Raw genomic sequence first — 20,620 nt, 5'->3', positions numbered from 1 at the left:
ATCCAAGCAGGCACAAACACTGGGCAGGCAGGGCCGCGGCAGCCCTAGGAACCTGGCCTCAGGCGGGTAGGACAGTCGCCACGATCACTGTAACCGAGAGACGTGGTATGCTCTGGCCCTGGGGGATGGGGTTTCTCTCAAGAGGGCTGGGATGGGTGGGGGATGGGTGGGAGACAGTGGCCTTGCTCAGGCTGCACAGCGCCCGCTGTGCGGTGTGGCTCCAGGGAAGAGGTGAGGGGGTGGAGAGGAGCAGAAGGCCACCCTGGGAAGAGGAAATGGATGAGGCCACATCTCTAGGCCCGCAGGAATTCCAAGCCCCTGGCCTAGAGCAGCTCAGCTAATTACAGTTTCCCCATAGTTGTGGGAACAAGGCTCCTAGGAGAGCGCCAGGCTTGGCCAGCACTGGCGAAGGAGGGCAAGGTTGAGACAGGCAGTGGGGAAGTTCTGGTAGCCAGCTGCCTAGTACATCATCGCAGTCAGAACCCCAGGAAGGGCCAGCCAGTTCAGCCTCTCTCTAGGGAGAGTGGTCCCAGCAGCCCCGGAGCGCGGCAGATGTTTGCCAGGAACCGGCCGTGGGGATCTCAGGGAGTAAACAACCCAGGAGAATCGACTTGCAAACCACACTCCATGGAAGTCTCCCCCACGGCCACATCACAAAAAGCAACCAAAATATTTATTCTGAGCAGCAGTTTTCAGAATTGCTCTTTGGAAGGCGACACAGACTTTCCAACTTCCCAGACAGCCCAGCCTAGAGGGACGCACCCCACCCTCACACCAATAAAGCCAATGACCCATTAGATGGGGACTTGGGGTCAAGGTCAGCCTTTGCAGAGTCCCGGCCTGTCCTTCCACACTGTACAGGGAAACTGGAAGCAGCTGAGACACATCTGGAAACCATAAACAGGCCCCTTGCCTTGGTGACCTGTCACCACTCAGCTGGAGCTGCCATCCCTGTGGACGCACCCTACTGCCCAGCATCTGAGGAAGTAGACCCATCAGTCAATCTTGCGTCACTGCACAGTCGGCAGCCAGTGGCCAATGTCGGATATTAACTGGATGTTGAACTCTAGCTGGGAGGTTCTCACACATTCCTCTCCTCTTTTACCCATGGCCAACGCTAATTCTTAGAAATGAGACATATAGAACTATCCTTCTAGAAAGGTCTTCTAGATTTGACAGACTGAGCTAATGTTTATTAAGTCTCTCCTAGTCAGAAACACTGCTTGTTTGTTTTGTCTCACCATTCCCCATGGCAGCTTTTGATGTAGGCATCGCTACCTACAGAGGAGGAAAGGTAAGCTCAGAGAAGGTAAGAAACCAGCTCAACATCACACAGCTAGTGCAGGCCAGGGCCAAGATTAGAACTGAGGTCTTTAACACCCTATTCTAGAGTTCCTTATCGCCCATCACACCATTGTATTTCTCTATTATTACCTAGGCTAGTCGTGAGGATTAGGCAGGATGACACGTGTGAGGCATGTTAGAGTAGACGAGCATGCTTCACTACTACTGTCCTTCTCAGAGATTGCTTGCTTAGTACTATGGGATGACTTTGGACCTGGGTGTATTTGGCAGCATTCTTTCAAATGCAAGGAACAGAAACAGAATTCCATCTGACTTAAGAAAAGAGAGAGGAGGGGGAGAGGAGGAGAGAGATTGGGTGTTATCTCATGGTCTCATTTTACTGGATGGCTGGACCTCAGGCATGGCTAGATCCAGGAAGCGATACAATGTCATCGGGTCATCAGACTCTCATTTTCCCCACGTTTCTCATCTTTATTTCTCATCTTTACTCTCTTTTTTTTGTGCTGACCTGTCTCATCTGCTGCCTTTGAGCTTCTTCTTCCACACAGTGTGACACACTGGGAGGCCTGTGAGGGGGAGCCCTGCCAGAATCATGACTGAAGTTGGGGAAGACAGTTCCCTGAGGAGCTCTTACCAGAAGAAAGGGAAGAGGAGATACTGGACAGACACAAAGCAGTGGTGCCCGTTACCCTGGGATTGGAAGAAAGAGCTGAGTCGATAATGTGATACAAAAATGGGAGTCATTCTGTATTGGCACAACTTTGCAGATTAGGAAACTGAGGCTCAGAAGCATTATGTGACCTGTCACACTCTGACAGTGAATTTCTGAGACACCCGAGGCTGGAATCTGGGTCCCCTGTTCTTCCAACTCACCCGGCTCGGGGAAGAGATTGAGGTCACAGTGACCCTCTCACCATCTTCTGCCTCACTCAGGGCCTCTCAGAGAATGCTGGGAAAACTTGTGGGCCAGCAGCTACTGTGGCAGGTTCTGGGGATTCAGTGGTGAGCAGAGTACACACGTTACCCTGACCATGGCACTTGTATTTCAGTGAGGGAGTTGGTTATCAGACAAAAAGGAGTTACAAATGTTGATACTTGTTGGGCTCTAAAGACGAAGCTTGTGGTGCTGAGTGAGTGTGTCCAGGGTATGAGAGTACACAGGTATACAGAGAGTATGCAGAGAAGTTGTACACCAGTACACAGGGGTCAAGGAGAGCTTCCTTGGGGAGCTGATGTGCAAGTTGAAATTGGAAGTTTGGAGAGGAGTTAACTGGTAAGGAAGAGATATACAGGAAGAGCATTTCAGGCAACAGACACGGCATGTGCAAAGGCCCTGAGGCAGCGGAGACTGAAAGAATACCCCGGTGCCTCGAGTGGAGTGAGGAGGAGATGAGGCAGGAGAGGCAGGCAGGGCTGCTGAAGGAGGCCTTGGAGACCACACAAAGAAATTTGGTCTTTGTCTAAAGAGCAGAAGGAAGCCATTGAGAAGATTTAAGATTAAGAAGAAGAAGATTAAGAAGGAAGATATTGAGAAGATTTAAGCAGGACAGGCCTGGGGCTCATGGCGGTGGTGGGGCAGGGGGGCTGTGGATTAAAGCCTGGAGTAGAGAATATTTGGGGTGTTGGTGAGAGAACAGGGATACCTGTGGGAGGATGGGTTCTGTAAATAAGCCAGCAGAAGGCCTCAGGGGGGCCTTCTAGGCTACTCATGCCCAGAACTGTAAGAACTCTGTATACTTAAAAATTGGATACAGAGGATGGGACCTCTGGTGGAGGGAGGGGGAGTCTTTGTTCTTTTCCAATCAGAGCAGATTAAAAATGAGCTGTTTTCTTTACCAGCTCCCTTCTGGGTTTTATACCTGCCAGTGGGTGTACACTGGGAATCTCCAGGAGATCTGTTTAATAATCAGTGTTTTCCCAACATATTTGACCATAAGAAAGGCTGAGGGCAAAGGCAGTCCCCAAAGTACTTGAAAAGTGACTGATCTGATCCCAATATGAGGACACTGTCCTGGCAGCGTGTGGCCAGGTCAGCTTGGGATGAAACCAGATATAAGAGGAGAGGTCCTGGGTACAGGAGGGTGAGGAAGCTCCGGAGCTGAAAGTCACGCCCTCTCTGCCCCATCCTTGTGCCCTTTCTCCTTTTCTCCCTGGTGCCTGCCCTGAGAATTTATTCCACGTCTTCAGAATATCCCCAGCTTAAAATCAGCACCCCGAGAGGTCTGGACAGGCTGCTTAGCAGGCGTCCCATTGACCAGGATAAAGTGGCACCAGGATAAATACATCAGTGTGAAGGCCTTCACTTGTGTCCACAAAACAATGGTGTGAGTGAGGGACGGAGGAAAGAGAAGGGGCGGGGATGCCTCCTTCCTCTCCGCCCATTGATTTGTTTCATGGTCATTTAACACACATGAGGCTCGAGACTGGCCACGGGGGCCTGGCCGTGCATGAGACAGACTCGGTGCCAGCCCTCCTGACTGGGCTGGGCTTGTGTCTGTGTGGCATTTAATTCTCCTGACAAACCTGCTTCTGGTTAAGCCCTGGCCACTGTTGGGGAGGCTTGACCCCAGCTGCCAGGGTTTAGGACAAGAGCACCAGCCTGGTGTCGGAGAGGCCTGGGTTAGGAATGCAGCGGTGTTCTCTTGGGAGCGTTACCTAGGATCTCTGCACCTGTGTGTCCTTCTCTGCAGCAGAAAGGCAACTCCACCTTCTGCACAGGCTGGATGAAGGTCCGGGGAGGTGCCACACTCTTGGCATCCGGCACGACACCCGGCATGCAGTGGCTTTCCTTCTCATCCTCTCTCTTCCCGCCCAGGACCAGACCAAGCGATTTCTGATGGTCTAATTTTTCCCCACCTGAGCATTACAGACCCTCTTCCCCCAGCTCAACACCATGTGCAATTTAGAGTCACAACCAAACCTGATTTATTTGGATTTGGGGAGTCCCCCCAAAACACTCTTCAACTTTGAGCAGCTGACACAATCCAGGGTTTTTTTAACTTTCGGAGTTAAACTGGACACAGGCTCATGCTTTGTTGTTTGTTTGTTTGTTTTTGCGGTACGCGGGCCTCTCACTGTTGTGGCCTCTCCCGTTGCGGAGCACAGGCTCTGGACGCGCAGGCTCAGCGGCCATGGCTCACGGGCCCAGCCGCTCCGCGGCATGTGGGATCTTCCCGGACCGGGGCACGAACCGGTGTCCCCTGCATCGGCAGGCGGACTCTCAACCACTGCGCCACCAGGGAAGCCCAGGCTCATGTTTTTGGTTTGCTTCAAGCAGTGAGGGACAGTGGGACCAGCACTGGTGTGTGTGACAAGGAAATCCAGGCTGCGGTCTGCTTTCCTGCCTGCCAGCTGTGCAGAGCACCCAGCCCTTCCAAGCCTCAGTTTCCCCTCCTGTGAAGTGGGGGTGATCAATCATTCCTCGCCAGGTGGCTGGGAGAATTGAGGGAGGTACAGAAGCAATTACGAACGGAAAGTGGAGCTGCATCTCAGAGCGTCTGCCTCCCCAGAGCTTCACAGTGTCTTCTCTGAAAGTACTTACAGTTTCCCTCTTGGGAAACTGGCATCCCCAGTACCTCCTGCCACCTGTGACCACCCATCTGGTCTCTGGGAGACCCCAGCCGTTCCTGACCCAGCTGTTTGGCTCTAACTGTCCTGTGGTTAGAACATCAGGCTGGCTGTTCTGGGAAGCCTCTTTCTCAGGCTGGGTCTCTAGGGCGGGAGCTGAGCCCTGTTTGGTGGGGAGAAGACAGAGGCTGGGGAGGGGCGGGGCTGGGGGAGGGCCAGCTGGGGTAGAAGTTAGGTGAATGCTGTGTCTTCTTTTTCAAATAACTCCCGGTCCACAAAGCTAAAAATGTGGTTTCGCCTTACATATTGTGTGTGTGTGTGTGTGTGTGTGTGTGTGTGTGTGTGTGTGTGTGTGTGTGTGTGTGTGTGTGTGTGTGTGTGTGTGTGTGTGTGTGTGTTCCCAGTACATTTCCTTCTAATTTTTAAAACCATACGTAACGTCAGGGACATTTAATCCATATGGTTCTGATTCCTTAACACTTAAATCATCCAAATGTTGTTTTGTAGGATATATTTGTAAATCTCTTTACATAAGCTCTTAACTCCTGCTTTCTCAAGGGCATGGAGGTAAGATCTCTGGGAGAGGCTTCCTTTAATGCCAGTTTTCCACTCTCCACCCAAGTGGGCCAGAGTTCTTGTGATCGCCTGTGCTCCGGGCACCAGCTGCCCCGGCCCTGCCCTCAGGGCTGGAGGGAGGCTGGTGGGAGAGGAAGGACAGCCCGGGGTCCGTCCACCCCCCTACCACCACTTCCTGGCTGTGTGATCAGCCTCTAGTCCACCACATCAAACCCTTTTTTTCCTCAGCTGTGAAAAGGGAGAAATAATCACCATCTGAAAGGGTTGTTAAGAGGAATTAGACAAGGACACGCAGAGCGCCTGTAGCCTGGAGAGCAGGGTTTGCCGTCCCCTGTGCCACAGCGCAGGGCTGAGGTGAGAGCAGGCCAGGTCGGACTGCAGGGTGCTTTTGGAGGAATCTTAGATGGCAGCACCAGGTGGAGAAGCCGAGTCCAGGGAAGCAAAAGGGGATCCTGCCCATGGGAACTGGGGACCGAGGCAAGGATGGAGCAGTGACTGCAGTGGCCCCGGGCGCGGGAGGTAAATGGCCTGGTGCGTGGAAATGCGCAACCCAGCACTCAGGTGGGAGTCTGGGAGGCAAGTGGGCAACCCCAGCACACCCTCCATCTGGTGTGCCAAGGGGTAGGGGGGTAAGGTCGCACAGGACCAGGCAGGCCATGGACGGAGGGGGCAAGGAAGGCGGCCCTCCCACTTTTAAAGGCCTGGGTTTCACACCTGGAAGCTACCCACACTCATCTGTCGGAGCACAGGCCCCAAAGACCCCCTTCACAGGCTCTCTCACCTGCAGCCACCAGCCCAGTTCCTCAGCCTGGAGTTCGGCCCTGTGTCCCCAACACACCTAGAATCCCTACTTTCCACCCCCTCCCTCCCTCAGGCCATTCCCAAACATTCAGTGCTCTTTCAAGCTTTTGTTTCTTCACCTGTTTCTCCTCTTTGGGTGGCCTTTTCCACCGATAAACACCTACCCCCTCTTCAAAGTCCAACTCAAAAGTCACCTCCTCTGAGAAGCCTTTCTGGGAAGATTTGCCAACAGCGGCACCTTCCTTAGTGCTCTCCCTAGTCTTGGTCTTACTGGGCTGTACTTACTTGGGATGAACTCTTCAGGACCTGTGCTGGGAGCTGCAGGTGGAAGGATGGCTAAGAGTCCCCAGGAGGTCCTCCTGTTCGGGTGGAAGCAGACCCACGCTTAACCCACCCGCTGGGAAGAATGGAAATCAAAGATGGTACCTGCAGGACTCCGTGGCTGTGGGCACGAGATGGGAGGCCAAGAAGGAGGACCCAGATGTCCTGGTGTAGCATAGTTCCTGGGGGGCCTCCCCATGGCAAGGGCCTGTTGGCCAGCTCTGATCTGGACGCCACCAGTGCCTGTACCCATAGAACAGAATTTGTTTCTCTGGCAATTCCAGGCGGAGCAAATCCCAGACAGAGCTGAGTCTCTGGGACAGAAGAGCAGATGCTCAGTCTAAAATTAGGCTACTGAGTGCGACTCCATCTAGGCTGAGGGAATGGATCTGCTCATCTGTCGTTGTGTAGTGGAGGCAAAGCAGAGCCCCTGCCTCCCTGTTGAGGCTGAGTGACAAAGTGACAGCCAGCCAGGGGGCCAGCACTCCACAGTCTACCTGGAGTGCTTTCCTGCCCCTTATCTGGTTGACTCCTCACAAATCCCCTGAGAGGGGCATGTCCCCAGAGAGCTACCCCCCACCTCCTCAAACAGCCCTTAGGAGCGGGGTCTGACTTTGGCTTTGAACACATCCCCTAGGAGGTTAGATAACCTGTCCATTATCCTCTCCACCAGTGGGGGTCCAAACTGCTCTGGAACCTGACCTCAAATTCCAGCAGCAAGAAGACAGGCCCATAGGAATTATGCAGGTAAAAGCCAGGAGGTGTCTGGCTGGAGCTGAGGAAGATGGTAATCAAGAAAAATCTCTTCCTGCCTCTTCTTTGTTGTTCCTTCCTCTGTACAGGCATCCTCAGACTCTTTCACTGCCTGCCCAAGCTGGATCTCTGGGAAGAGTGGTAACCATTGGAGGCCTGCTGTGGGGTCCCAGCCCCCAACCATAGCCTTTATTTCTCCTAAAGCTACAGTTCTCACAATGGCCTACAAGGCCCCAAGTAATATGCCTGACACACTCTCACCTCAGGGCTTTTGCACTGGCTGTTGTCTTTGCCTATATAGGTCTTCCCCCCAGTATCTACAGGACTCAGTCTTCACCTGCTTCAAGTCATTGCTCAAATGCCACCTTCTCAATGAGGCTTATTCTAACTATCCTATTTAAATTTGTGACCCAGCTCCACCCCTGCATTCCTGATTTCCCTACTCTGTTCTACCTTGTGCTTTCCATTTTATATACTTCCAGCTCATATGTTATATAATTCACTTATTTCTTCAGTTTCTTTATTGTCTGGCTCTTCCTTCTAGAATATAAACTCTACGGGGGGACAGCTTTTTGTCCATCTTGCCCACTAAGGTACTTACTCTAAGTCCCCAGAATAAGGCCCAGCCTGTAGTAGGTGCTCACTGAACATCTGTTAGAGGACGCATGTGTTCAGGTGAGGCGGCGGCACCTGGCCCCAGGGCTGCATCCTTCCTTGGCCCCTCTGCCATCGGGACTGCTTCTAGGTCCTCTTTGGGCCTCCATTTGCTCATCTGGCAACTGGGGCTGACAGTCCGTTTCCTGCCTCTTGCAGAGCCTTGGAGAGGACATGAAGGTCCAGGTGTGATTGTGCCCAAATCTACCAAGGGCTACCCAAATAAGTGTGAGGTGTCTATGTTGTTCAGCCAGCACACTGAGCACCCACGGAGTGCTAGGCCCATACTTAGCGCTGGGGTTCCCCAGAGGAGGGACACCTTCTGTCCATCTGCAGAGAGGCTCTCCCAGGTCCGTGGAGCCAACTCCAGATGTGAGGAGGTAGGAAATGCCCACTTATTGGAGAGATGTTGGACAAAAGGGAAGCCAAATAAGGAATGTGGGACCCTCCTGAGATCTGGAGGATGTATACCTTCACCTTCTGTATTAGTTGGGGTTCTCTAGGGAATCAGAACATAGGATACACACACACACACACATATCAGAAATAGTATATATATATATGTATATTGTGCACGTGTGCACGAGAGAGAGAGCCTGAGACTTACTACAAAGCTTGGCTCGTGTAATCGTGGATGCTGAGAAGTCCCAAGACCTACTGTTGGCAAGCAGGAGACCCAGGCTTGCCGCTGGTGTAAACTCCAGTCTGAAAGCCAGCAGTCTGGAGACTCAGAAAGGACTGATGTTTCAGCCCGAGTCCAAAGCCTAGAAGAAGCCAGTGTCCCAGCTCAGTCAGGCTGAGGAGTTCCCGCTTCCTCAGCCTCATTGCTCTATTCAGGTCTTCAGTGGATTGGATGAGGCCCCCCACACTGGGGAGAGCGATCCGCTTCACCCAGTCTAACGATTTGAATGTTAATCTCACCCAGAAACACCCTCACAGACACACCCAGAATAATGTTTGGCCAAATTCTGGGCACCACGTGGTCCTATCAATCTGCCACATAAAATTACCCATTATCCCCTCCTCCCCACTCCCAGATTGCTCTTGACTCTTCACCTCCAAGCTCAGAACCAGCCACTAAATCCATGTGGCCACCTTTCCCTCCCCAGGTCTCCAGCTCTTCCAACCTGCCACGCTTGGAGACATTGCCTCTGCTCCCGACCTCCCCTGACCCAGCCCCTTCTAAGTGGTACACCAGTTGCCCCACGATGCTTGCTGGGATTCTCATCCAGTCAGGTTCAGGGTGGAGTCGAAGGGGCAAGTTGCCCCAAATCAGCAGGAAGGCCTGGGGGAGACAGGCCTCAGGGGCTGCTTTTCAGGCTGGAAGGAGCATGGCTGTGTTAAGAGCCTTGAGCTCCTGAGGGATCAATGGGGGCTCCGTCTGTATCCCCAGCCAGAGTGGCAGATGCGTCCATGTTCCCCAGCTCTGGGACGTATGGGAGGAAGCCATCCATGTCCTCTGTATGTCGAGCACCTGCTAGGTGCCAGGCATAGACCCTCAGAGCTCTCCCAACCTAGTGGGGGCGTCAGATACAAATATTTTACTATAATGGGATAGATGCTCTGATGACGTATGCAAAGCAAGTTACAGGAAAGTTGTGGGAAGGAGGCTTTTAATTCTACTGGTCGGGGGGGTGCTGGTCAGGAAAAATTAATAACACCAGAGTGTTCGAAGGAGATGGAAGGGAGGATGGGGGGATAGGAGGAGAAGGAAGGGCATTCCTGGTAGAGGGAAGCACATGAGGAAAGACACGGAATGTGAACATCCCTGTTGCATTTAGGGAACTAGTGAGTGATCTTGCCCAGGCCAGGCCCTCTTTGCAGGAGGACTCCAAGGCCAAAGGCTGGAGGATTGGGGTTCTCACCACCTGCCCTGAGAGGTCAGAAAAGCTGCAGAGGGAGGGAGCCTAAGCAGGGGTGGAGTGAGACCATTTCTAGATTTCTTTGCTGTCGTTAGGTGGAGGCTCCAAAAGTTAGCTTTCACACCAGGCCCCACCCCTTCCCATACACATGTCTCTCTGACATCCCTTCTGCATCATCTGTTGATTTTATTCACTGTTATCGTAGTTATTTTCTGAGTGTGCAAGTCCTCTCTGGAGCCAGACTGTCAGATGCACAGGTCCCGTCAGGCTTCATTGGTCTTGCCTGGGGACTCCTTCGTGACCACCCCGTGCCCATCCCCAGTCTCTCGCCCTGGGCTGGCCACATGGGTGGTAGCAATCACTGTTGGATAAAAGTCACACAAGGGGAGACAGCTTTAAGGCCATCCCAGAACTTCCCTTCCCTTCTTGCTGCTCCCGAAACTTTTTCTTGTCAGACCTTTCACTGTTTTTCTTGTCTTAATGTTTACGGGGTCCAATTAAATTCCCATTTCCTCCCTTCCCTTACTTTATGAGCTACTGTCAAAGACTGAGTCTCGTATCAAAGTACCCTCCAAAGACCTTGAGTGGAGGTGGGGGGAGGGGCTCCCTTTATTGAGCATCTACTACAGACCGGCTGCTTGATACTCACAATGCACTGACTCCTTTAATTTTATCAGCTCTTATTCGATCTTTGTCATCCTTCCCTGAGATGTGTCATCCTCCCCATTTACAGCCATGAAAACTGAGACTCAGGAGAGTTAAGCAGCTAGTAAGGGTCAGAGCCAGGACGCAGACTGCCTTAATCCAAGACTTAGAAGCTGATGCTCTCCTGCTGCACCTCCCGTTGAAAGGCACGAAGCCATACGCAGAGTAAATAGTGCTTGTTATTGATGATCTTGCAAGTCGGCCCCTTAGCTTGGGGAAAACCTGTTCTCACAGCTGCCGGGGGAGTGACTAATCTTCTGATTTCCTGGAACCAAAGGCCGCACCCTCCTCACCTGGGGTTAACTGGGCCCTGTGGGAGTCCCCAGAAACGCTGGCGAAAAGCCAGAATGAGGCAGACATGGTGTTCAGGTTGAGCCAAAGCCTCAGTCTAAAGTGTAGGAAAAAAGGATGCTTTTGTCATTTGGGGAAAACTAGTCAGTGGGCTGGAGGCCATGTGGCCTCTTGTAGTTGTTTACTGGACAGGACGGCCAGAGGCACAGAAGTCTGTCCTTAGTATGCTCTGAATACCTGTGACGTTCCTGGCCGTGAGGAAGACGTGGCTGTGCATGGAGTTGCAGAAACTAAAGGGGCAACAGATAGATGAATGAAGTGACTGCACGTGGTGGGGCACAAGCCAGGACATTTGTACCAAACGCTGGAGATTCACAGAGAAGGAAGCAGCCAATGCCACCCAGGGGACCAGGGAGGCTTTCACAGGGGAAGTGGCCTCTGAGCTGACCTGGAAGGCTGAATGGGAGCCGGCCAAGCAATATGGGTAAGGATAACAGTACAGGGGACTAAATATGCAGGATGCACTCAGCAGGTTCGGAAACAGTGAGCAGTTCTGCATGGTGGGAGCGTGGGGTGGTGCAGAGAGAGGGAGGCTTGGGCAGGTGAACTGAGGCTGTTAAAAGAGGCACTAATAGACAGGGTAATTTAGCTGGGCAGGCACCCACTTGAATTTGTCTCAGGGAGTTTCGCTTATGTGGGGAATGGATGGGAGGGGGGGATGGGCGGGGGATCAGGGAGAAGGCTGTTGTAACTGGGTGATGATGGTGGCCTAGACTGGGGCAGCAGGAATGGAGAAGGGATTCTGGCTCAGGCTTGGGATGATGGGCGCCTCCATTAATGAAGATAAACAATATAGGAGGAGCAGGATTCTGGATCACAATATGGGAACAAAGTAACAGTTGCTACCATTTATTGAGCACCTACTAGGTGCCGGGTGCTCCATCAAGGGCTCTATTTCAGTTTCTTGTCAAATCTTCATAGCAGCCCTTTAAGATGAGGAAGTCAAGGTCACCAACATCGTGTAAACATGCCCAAGGTCACACAGTAAGTGGGGCTGGGAACTGAAGTCAGGTCCTTGTGGCTCCGAGGCCCATGATGTTACCCACAGCATCAGATGAAGGATGAGTGAGTGCCTGACTGAGTCAGGAAGCTGGAAACACAGCCCTCAGGCTGAGGAGAGAGGTTGGGACTGAGTCCACCGGCAGCCCAGGAGGTGTTCTCCATAAACTGTAAGAGTCCCTAGTTCTCTGTCCCAGGAGAGAGATGGCTACCTCTGTGAGAAGTGAGGACTGATGTAACAGATCTGTCAAGAGAGCACAAACCACACACACACACACACACACACGCACACACACACACACACACACACACACATCGACAGACAGTAAAACGCCACAAAGCAGCTGAATCCAGGAAATCATAGCCATGGGGTCAGGAGGGTGCAGAGAGGGTGGCTGGTAAGTAAGCGCGAGACCCAAACATTAATTACCTGGAGAGCCTACGGGGTGAGTTGCTCAGCCCCACCTTGAAAGCTCTCCCAAGGCCACTATGGCAGTCCCCAGCCCTTAGAAACCATGGTGTATTCCAAAACTGTTATCTGTAATTTGGTTGTTAGCAGTTGGAAACAAAATTTCACAGAGAGACAGCATCCTAGATGACAGATCAGATGCCAACCATTTCCCCTGCTCCAATCTCTTTTAGTCTGTAAATTCTCTACAGCGTGATGTTGGCTTCACAGCAGAACCAAGCCCAATGTGTGCGTGTGTGTGTGTGTGTGTGTGTGTGTGTGTGTGTGCAGTGTTTCCATGGAAACAAGCATTCAGCAATCTAGCCGGGACACCTGGACCACAATCTCCCTGAATTGTAGCCCCAGAAGAGAATGAATCTTATCTCTCACCTCATGTGCCCCCGCCCTGCCCTAAGCTTGGCAAACAGCACTGTAGCATTTAGCAAGTTGCACTGGGATGATCTGCTTACCTGCCAGTCTCCATCCTTGGATAGAGCTCCTAGAACACAGGTTTGTGTGTTGCACGTTCCCAGAACAGGGAAGGAACCTGATTCATGTTTGAGGAATGAAGGAATGTGGGGAAGCCCCCAGGGCCAAGCTCTGGGGATTTCTCAAGACCTGGCCCAGTTATACGAAGGGAAAGGGCTGATAGGAAGGAACTGGCACCTGGCACCACCTGCCTTCTCACCTGGGGCCCATCCAGCTGCAGGGTGGGAAAGGTGCCTGGGGCCCCAGGGTAGGGGTGGTGGCTCACGGAACAGAGTTGGGCTCAGGCTTCTAGCCTTGAAGCAGGGCTGCCTGCCTGCATCCTGTGTCCCTGAGCTCTGAGGCTGGAGTCCTGAAGACCTTCTAGCTTTCAGTGAGAACTGGCACCAGAATTGGGATGGGGGCTGAGTCTCAAGACAGGGGACAAGGAGCTTTGGTTGTAGGAGGAGCTGAGCGAAGGCTCTGGGCCGACACCCCTGGCCTGGAGGATGGCCACAGCTGGATGGGAAGTGCGGCTTGGGGGTAAGGAGCAGGATCTTTGCAGGGTTCCGGAAAATCCAGAGTGACTATGTCTGGCACAATGAAGGTGCTTGATAAAACACACTTTCCTCATGCCTCATGCCTGTAGCATGCTACTTTGCTATAGAAGGGAAGTATGGACTGTATGTTTGGGGGTTGGGATGGGAATGTCCCAGGCTGCCTAGATGGGGATGCACAGGAGTTTGCTAAGAGAAAGGAGGGGGAAGACAAATCCCAAGCCACAGAAAGTTGGAACAAAGGAGCGGTCCAAGGAAAGGGCCTTGGCGGGGCAGGCTCTGCAGGGCTGGCACATTGGCCCAGCTTCCTGAGCATCCAGTCCAGTCTCGCTGAGAACCCACCTTCCACCACAGCCCCTAGCCAGGGCCCCTGGGACCTCAGGTACAGCTCTGAATTGGATCACTCTGCCCCTCCTATGGTTAGCTTGTCTCTTGATTTGCCCCCCAGGATCATTCATTCACTTAACAAACATTTGTAAACTTCTCAGTCTTGGCAGGAGAGAAGAACCAAGATGGAAATATCCTGGCAGCTTCCAATCTGGAAAGAGGGGAGACCCCTCCCAGCTGACTGCAACTTGGGGTGATGGGTACGTCTCTAGAGGCAGGAACCATTGAGTTGCCTGTGGCAACAAAGGAGGGTGACTGAATCCATTAGTAGTTTCCAGTGGGGCAGGGCCACCCTTCAAAGCTAGGAGAGGGTCCTCATCCTGGGGCAGGAAAAAGGCTGTCATCTAAGCCTTTGTGCAAATCACAAAATGTCACCCCTCTGGGCATATGAATTATAACAAGACATCCACTTGCTCCCACCTGGAGCTGCTCCCAGCCAGGAACACTAAGCAGGGCAGAGGGCAGGGCAGGAGTGGAGTGAGGGGCAGGGTCCTATCCCACGGGGTACCCTGTCTCATTTGCCCTAATTAAGAGAAAGACTTATGTCAAGGGCAGGCTTGATTCAGAGTGTGAAGGACACAGGAGGGGTAGAGACGGCATTTCAGACAGAGGAAAGTCTGTGCAAAGACCCCCAAAAGTGAAAGCTGGTGGAAGGTTGGAGAGAGTGCTGGCAAAGGATGCAGAGGGCTGAGCTGCAGGAGATGCAGCTGGTCGATGGAGCCTTTGTCAGAAAGGGGATGACCCAATTAGAGCTGGGATTGAGCTCTGGGAGCTGATGGAAGATGGGGGGGACTGGGCTGGTGGTGATCAACAGAACAGCTGGGGGCCTTGGCAACCAGCCAGCGGGTGTGCAGTTGTGTACGTGAGTGTGCAGGCCCAGTGAGTGTCCAGCTGCGATCACACCTCCCTCCACCCCCTGCAGGCCCTGGAGCTGTGGTTCCCTCCCCAGGGCACCTAGGAGTGCAGTTCCCCTTTGGAAGTCGGGGTTTCTCCATTAAAGCTGGTGGTCTGGGAGGGGTTTGTTTGCTCTAACCTGTTTTTGGAGGGAAGGTGGAGGCTCTGCCGGAAGCTGTTGTATGGAGAAGTACAGAAATCCCTGGGGCCACTAGCCCCGGCCTAGATGGCCTCTGGCCAGAGGAAGCCTGCTCCTGTGACTGGCAGGGCCTTGAATTTGAGGCCATCACTTTGGAGCCAGAGGAAGCCTGGGGCCTCCGAGGCCTTTGTGGAAGCCCTGGTCAGCTTAGTAGTCAGTCACCCTGTGGGTACTTGAACTTCTGTGACCTGGAGAGGGAGTGCCTCCTTCAGCTGGCACCCTGGGCACTCAGCTTGCCGCACTCTTGTCCTGACTTTGGCCCCAGGCCCCAGAACCTCCTGAGGTTGTTTCCAGCCAGCAGAGGCCAGGCCTGGCGTCAGCCAGGGTCAGCCCCCATACAGCAGAGAGTTGACCTCGGGTGAATCACCTGACAAGTCAACCTCCGGGTGCAGCATCTGTAAAATACAGATCCTGATGAGGTCTCCAGGCCCTGGCCGTTTTGCTCCCTCGGGAAGCAGCCCGGTGGGGGGCCCGGCTGGGGGCTGGCCAAAGCGGGGACCAATGTGCTCAGGTCCCAAACCTGGGATCCGGTAGCTTCTGGCAAAGTCAGGCCGTTGGGGAGCCCCGGGGTGGCCCCACCCTCACCCTGAGGCTGGAGCCCAGGGAGCCCGGCCAGGCCTGCCCCGCCCAGCGCTCCTGAAGGTATATTCCCGCCTTGGGAGGCGCGGGCTTCCCGGAGCGGGGCTGGCACACGAGAGCAAGGCGGGGACCGCGCACTCTGGGGACGACGATGGACGCCCGCCGGGCGGGCTGCTGCAGAGTAGGGGCCCCGCGCGGCGGCGGCGGCGGCGGCGGCGGCAGCGACCGGGGCTTCCCTGACTGCCCTTCCCGGAGGGCCCGGGAGGAAATGACAGCGCGGGAGCCGGGGCGGGCGCGGAGGGAGGGGCGGCGCCCGGAGTGACACGGCCTGTCACCGCGGAGGCCGCTTCGCAGACCCTCCCTGCGGCCTCCGGGAGCCGGGGATTCCCCAGACGCAGACCCTTGCCGGCGGCCGCCCGCCCGCCGGGACCCGGCCGCCCGGGGACCCCAAGCGGCGGGCAGCGAAGCCGGGTACGCCGGGGCCGAGACGGCCGGAGAGGCGCCCCGTGCGGGCGCCGGGGTCCCCCGGGCTCGGCGACAGGAAACTCTGGGGAGTGAATGGAAAGAAGTGGGTGGTCCTGCCCCTGCGACTTCCCCTGACATCACTGCCCAAATAAGGAGCTTCCAAGCGGCCGCGGGGCGGCCCAGAGCCGCGCCCGCCGCCGGCGCCCGCCCGCCAGCCCGCCCCGCGCCCACCCCGCGCCGCGTGGGCCGCCAGCGAGCGCCCCGGGCACCGCCGGGCGGAGCCGAGCCGGGCGGAGCCGAGCAAGCGGGCGCTGCTGAGCCGCGCGGAGGCAGGGCGCGCAGCCCAGACCAGCCCGGCGCAGCCCAGCCCAGAGCGGCGGAGCCGCGGCCGTCCGCAGGTAAGCAGGGAGCGCCCGCGCCCCGCGCCCCGCCGCGGCCTGGCAGCAGGGAGCCGGCACCGCCAAGCGCGCCAGCAGCCCTGCCGGCCGGCAGCGGGAGCACCCTTCGGAGCGCGGCGGATGGGAGAGGGCTGGGCGCGGGCGCGCGTGCAGGAGCGCGTCGGGCCAACTCCCCGGACCTCCGGGACTCCTCCGCAGCCTGGGGTTGCCTGGTGCACGCGTTCTCCGCCTGCGTTTCCCAGACGCTACTTCTGTCGCCGCCCCGGGGTGACACCAGCGTTCCCGCGTTCACACTTCTCTCGCACACTCGTGCCTGGTACAGCCTCACTCGGCCCCTGTGCCCCGAGCAGACCCGCACCCCGCCGCGCCTCCTGGGCCTCGCACTGCCGGACAAGGCGGGACGAAGCACCCCGGTGGGAACTGCCGAATGACTTTGGCAGCCCTAGCCACGCTTCCCCCTGGAGGCGGTGGCAGTTTCAGACTGTCACAGCAGACCGGCCTTGGGCTCCTCCCCGGGCTTACTGAGAGTGAGTTAAACTAGCACTGATCTGGCTCCTCTTGCCCCCTTGCAGAGTGGTACCTGGCACCGGGGATATAGCCAAGGGGGATGTACCTGGCATGGTCAGGAGGGTGTGGCGACTGGCAGGGAGCTAGTACGGGCCTCCCAGCCTGGGTGTTTCCAGAGCGGCTCTCACTCCATGGGCATTTCTCTGAGCACCCTCCCCTCCCCTCTCAACCAGCACAGGCTGCTTGGAATCCCGGACAGCAGTGGTGGCTGCTGCAGAACAGGTGCAGGTGTGTCCACCTCGACATCTGGCAGGGGGTTCTGTGAAGTGGCTGCAGTTGCTTATCTGTAAAATATAATATGTCGTTATTGACGACTTGATCAAGGTCATAGGGGAAAATGATAAAGGCAAGTAATGGGTCCATCATTTAGTGGCTCTGGGCAGATTCCTTAATATCTTTCGGGCTGCATTTTATCATCTGGAAAATGGGGATGAGGGTCCTCAGAGGAATGTCGTCAGGGAAAATTGAGATCATATAAGTGAAAATGTTCTGTAGATATAGAGCCCTGTGCACATGCCAGTTACTGTGGTTTGGATGATTCTGGGCTGGTGTTTGCCATGGCTCTGCTCTGTGATTTAGGGAGACTGAACGCCACTTCTGTTCTGTCATCTGCAAGAAAGGGGGCATTAACAAGTGTCCCGTGTGCCTGCTAGCAGATTCCCCAAAGTATGTTCTGTGAAACATGAGTTCTGAAGGCTGTGCCACGAGTAAGATTTCCCTATCCTAGTAAGTCTGGCAAATTCTGCAAGCTGTCTATAACCCTTCTGGCCAATCGTAATCCATATTGGCAAATTAAAGGCTTTGAGAAGTACTGCAATAAAAAAACCCGTTTAACATTGTCAAACCCAGCATTTCCCTGGTTGACCCTGTAGCCCTTTTCGGGTTACACATGCTTGTTCCCCCAGGAGACAGTGCTTCTGGAGCTACCAATAGACATGATGTGATGCCGTCCAGTTGCTAAGTTCTACTTGCCTTCTTGAATGAAGAGTAAGCAGAGGCCCAGAGGCGTTGAGTTCCTTATCTGAGATCACAGCTAAACAGTGGCCCAAGATCCCCCGGTAGTTAGTGGTCAAGCAGGGACCAGAAGCCAGACTCCTCATCCAGTGCTCTCATCCCATTCGGTTACATCCAGAAGTTGACAGGTCTCTTCTGCTACTTTATGGCTTTAGTGGACACTCTGCAGAATACATTTGGCGAACAGAAAGATTTAAATGGATTCAATGAGGATCAGGTACTACTATGTGTCACTTGTTGGGGGCGGAGGGAGACTTTAGTACGTAAAGTTCTACCAGATGTGGAGGTTGTGGTGAAGAGTAATGGCACCAGAGTCCACACACACACACACACACACACACACACACACACACACACACACGTACTTCTACACACTCACACATCCACTTCCGAACACAAATCCCTATCTCCCTACGCTCTCACCCATGCTCACACACTCAGCCCCGTATACTCATTCACACCTGTGCCCCTACACCCGCACACACACTCCTACACATGCACACACCTGTCTCTGCACGTGCACATAGCCACTCCTGTACACACTCACGCACATAGCCATCCTGTGTGCTCCAGGCTGCAGCCAGGAGGCACGAGTGGCAATGGGCACGTTCCTAGAGCTGGGGGCGTGTGCCTGGCACCAGCTCCCCAAGATGAGTATTGAGCACGTTGGAGGCCCTGGCAGGGCCAATCTGATGTTTGCATTTCCACACTGTTTTCCCATTTCTCTCATTTTCTGCCATACTTATCCCCCCACCTTTTTTCCGTCAGCTATTGTCTGGTCACACATGATACGACTGAAACAGCTCTGCCTTCTATTGTTTCGTTTTAATCAACTCTCAAAGCTCGGTTAGGGCAAGGGCTTGGTCTCATTAGTTGGATTGGAATCCCCAGCTCCTAGGAGTACGCCTGGCACAGAGGAGACGTTCAATAAGCATTTATTGAATGAGTGAGTGGGTGAGCGAGCGAGGGACTACTGGCTGCTAGGATGCCCATGACCCAGGCAGACATCCAGGTGGATTCGCTGAGCATGTTTGCTGAGTGCCTACTGGGACCTAGGCACCTTTTTAAGACAATGCTTGCATTCCAGTGGGAAGAGAGAATGAATCGTAATGGACAAGGTAATGCTCACTGGTGATACACACCATGAAGAGACTCCAACAAGGCAGTGTGATGGAGAGTGTCAGGGAGGAACGGGGTGGGGGGGGAGCCGAAGACGGCCCTAGGGCATCCTCTCAGAGGAGCTGACATTTATCCTGAGACGTGAACCATAAAAAAAGTGATAGCCATGCCAAGCTCTGGGAAAGGAGTATTCCAAGCAGAAGAACAGCAGGGACAAAGGCCCCACCGCATGAAGGAGCAGGACTGAGGGTCCGTAGAGAGGCCACACTTGCGGCCACTGCTGATTCCCTTACCAGCACCTCTGAAGGGGGCACAGGCTGGTGTCTGGTCTGGGACCTGATTGTCTTCGTGGTACAATCACAAAACCAAACTTGGTGCATGCCGGGCTTTGGGGTGTAGGGCTGCCTCGGCTATCTAAGAGGGCTGCCTTCCCAGCTTGTCCACCCCCCCCACCCCTATAAATGAGGAAAGGGTTGGGCTCCTAAGACCCCTCCCAGCTCTGCCATAATAGCATCTGATGCTCTGTGTGCGGGAGGTTCACAACAGTTCAGGTGGTCCATCTGGAGGGATCGTGAATTAGTTGTGCCGCTTCCATTATTAATAACCATGATGTCATACATTTGTGTGGTTCCTGATGGGCTGCAGAGCACTGTCTCCTGTGGACTCATCTGCCAAGTGGGGGAGGGTTAAGAAGGGGGAGATGGTGGCGGTGGGCAGAGAGACCTCAGATACCGCCACATGCTGCTGCAGGCTCACCCCAAGCCGCTGCACCCCCGAATCCCTGCTTCCTCAGCTGCAGAGCAGTACACGGGAGAGCCTACTTCCTGAAGCCCTGGGGCTGTGAAGTGAGAATCAGCGTGTCAGGGCCCGGCATGCCGTCGTAGGCACTTGGTAGCTGTTGGTTCCCATTTTACAGATGAGGAACCCAGAGCTAAGAGCACTGTGGCTTTTCTGGTCCACTCCTATATCTTCATTCTTCCCAGCCCAGAGTTGAATTGATTTGCCTAAGGTTGCACAGCTAGTAAAGGACTAACCCAGGACTTTGGGCTCCCAAGTCCTTTTCATAAACATCACGCTGTTTGGGAATAATTGTCATGGTTAATAAAGACAGACCTTCACACCCCATCTGCAGATGATCAGAATTATTGTTGTTTTGTTGAGAATCCTAAAATTGTAAGGTCTCGGGTTCTGAGGCATGATATCCTTTGTAAAGCATTCAACGAATATCTCAAACATGTTGGAACCTTCTGGAAGAGTGTGTAGATGTGAAAGAATGACCTCCTGAGGAGAGTTGAGAGCAGTGGTTTAACCAAGAGTGTCCTTTCCTGTCACCTGAGGGCTTGTAACGAAAGAGTTCCTAGTTCTACCCCCACTGTCTGATTCAGAGCTTCTAGGGATGGCATCTAGGCATGTGGAGAAGCCCCCTGGTGCTGGAAGTCCAGCCTGTGAATGAGAAGCCTGGCCAGCTGGATGCCTGGGAAGTCTGGCAGGCCCTCCATCTGCCTCCTTAGCTGTGGCTCTGACCCCTTTGTCCCCAGCTCACATCAGCCATGTGGAAGGAGCATGAGCTGTGGAGCCCCACAAGCCTGAGTTTGCATCTCCTGCTTTCTAGCATGTACCTTGGCCAAGTTCCT

General features: G+C 54.3%; 1 protein-coding gene across 3 annotated transcripts in view; it reads left to right on the top strand.

The window, feature by feature from the left end:
• Nucleotides 1-20,620, top strand: part of HIVEP3 (HIVEP zinc finger 3) — a 501,781-nt gene that overhangs the window by 354,424 nt on the left and 126,737 nt on the right. The window contains exon 1 of one of the 3 annotated variants that reach the window (XM_067725723.1): nucleotides 16,216-16,286. The exons of the other annotated variants lie outside the window; for them this stretch is intronic. The gene's annotated coding sequence lies outside the window, so the exon portion shown is untranslated. Of the gene's footprint in view, nucleotides 1-16,215; nucleotides 16,287-20,620 lie in introns of those variants that run through there. 3 annotated transcript variants of the gene reach the window in all.

This window comes from Pseudorca crassidens, chromosome 2 (genome assembly GCF_039906515.1).
Source record: "Pseudorca crassidens isolate mPseCra1 chromosome 2, mPseCra1.hap1, whole genome shotgun sequence".
Lineage (NCBI taxonomy): Eukaryota > Metazoa > Chordata > Mammalia > Artiodactyla > Delphinidae > Pseudorca > Pseudorca crassidens.
This window is presented reverse-complemented; position numbering and strand designations above follow the sequence as displayed.